The sequence below is a fragment of the Anneissia japonica genome, unplaced genomic scaffold (assembly GCF_011630105.1).
Source record: "Anneissia japonica isolate Jap-2015-1 unplaced genomic scaffold, ASM1163010v1 scaffold493_len2256704_cov171, whole genome shotgun sequence".
NCBI lineage: Eukaryota > Metazoa > Echinodermata > Crinoidea > Comatulida > Comatulidae > Anneissia > Anneissia japonica.
Genome location: NW_022727062.1, coordinates 35,951 through 37,595, shown reverse-complemented (window position 1 = coordinate 37,595; position 1,645 = coordinate 35,951). Strand labels below are relative to the sequence as shown.

At 33.2% G+C, this 1,645-nt stretch overlaps 1 protein-coding gene across 1 annotated transcript in view; it reads right to left on the bottom strand.

Annotated features, from left to right (window-relative positions):
• LOC117113491 (putative ammonium transporter 3) overlaps positions 1 to 1,158 on the bottom strand; it is a 25,599-nt gene extending 24,441 nt beyond the window's left edge. The window contains exon 1 of the mRNA XM_033256834.1: positions 988 to 1,158. The gene's annotated coding sequence lies outside the window, so the exon portion shown is untranslated. The remainder of the gene's footprint in view (positions 1 to 987) is intronic.
• Positions 1,159 to 1,645: the final 487 nt, after the last annotated feature.

The following is a 1,645-nucleotide window of genomic DNA, read 5'->3' as shown; positions in this document are numbered from 1 at the left end:
CAATATAGAATAAATACCGGTAAGTTTTAAAAATGGTATATATTCAGATTTTAATATAACCAATCTCGTAGATCAATAGGAGAAATTAAACAGGAAATTATCATAGCTATTATGCCTATATTATTACAGATGTCTAGTAGCCTATGTTTCGAAAATTAAACTTCATATTTGAATTGCTTCCTTCGTGTAGGCCTATAAGCTTTCAGTAAAAACGTAGAACTATTTTTTAAATATCCAAGGGACGCATAAATAATTAAATTCCTATACCATTTTTCACGGGCACTTAAATTTGCTAGCTAGCCTTATTTCGCAGTGAAATTCGATGATTCGGCGAAAACTAAATTATTTCGGCTTGTATTTTATTGAAAGTTGATAACATCAAACCTTTTAGGGAAATAATTAAATATTTTTACAACGAGCAGTACATGTATAGGCTATCTTAAATTAGACAATATTCATGAACAATTTTGTTTTCGTATTGATGTATTCATTATTATATTTAATTTTTATCTAACTTTTATTTGTCTTTTCCACATCTAACAGAAAGTAGCTCACCAACTACAGGATGGAATGATGGTTTATGAATAAAGTCTCTTTGCTGGTGTTAACTTTCCAATGTTTAATATATTTTCACAATATTATACATCATGACGGACAGTTCTACAACAAGCTACTATCACTGAGTGAGAAACAAGGTGTTCAAAAGCCGATGTCGAAGTGGTTGTGTAGGTTAAGACATCTTGAATCTATGAGTATTAACAGAGCTGTTTGAATAGACCTAATAAAATGTAATTATTTTAGTTATAGATAGCAGATAATCTTTTCTCAGATATTTATTAAATTTTCCCCTTCATGTAGGCCCTACGGTATCAAATGGTTTGACGATGTTAACGTTAGCAATGAGAACGACGTTACAGAACAAAAAAAAAAGATTTAACATTCGATAACATATAGGATCAAACGGCAACATACAACATTAATACTCACAATACAACACCATCAGTGGAGAGGGCTAAATTCATCACACCAAATAGGGAATACACGCATGTATGTCCTTAACTCCCCAAGAGCCGTTAGTTATTATTCTGTCAATATGGTTTACAGTAAAACTCCAATCAGATATATTCAACAAGGTTGGTGTCGCAATGCATGCTTGTTTTTGACGGTAACTGAGGTATAATCCTTCAGTCACAATGAACATTACCGTAGTTTAATTATTCATAAAGGTAATGATTCATGACGTCAAAACCATTGACGCATAACTTGATGTGTTCCCCGCATATTCCGACTAACTGCAAGCAAGTGAAGTTACTCAGGCCTACGTGTGCGAATCCTGTGGAAAGGGTGACGTCTTGAGCCTACCACACCCTACAGAGTTATACGAATGCATTTTTTAAAGAATGAAATAAGATTATAACTAGGTTTTAGCAGGCATGAATGACATAGCCAGTGGATGGTTTCATACTCCACCAGAATACATAACTAAAACTATACATAAAAAATAGATAAGCCGTACTAGTCTAATATATAATAGAAAATAAAACTCAGGATATTCAGTACTTTTATGACTAGTTTATTTATGACAGTACACAAGCTTTCGTGCACACAGTGCACTTCTTCAGGTGAATGTGAAGAAGTGCACACG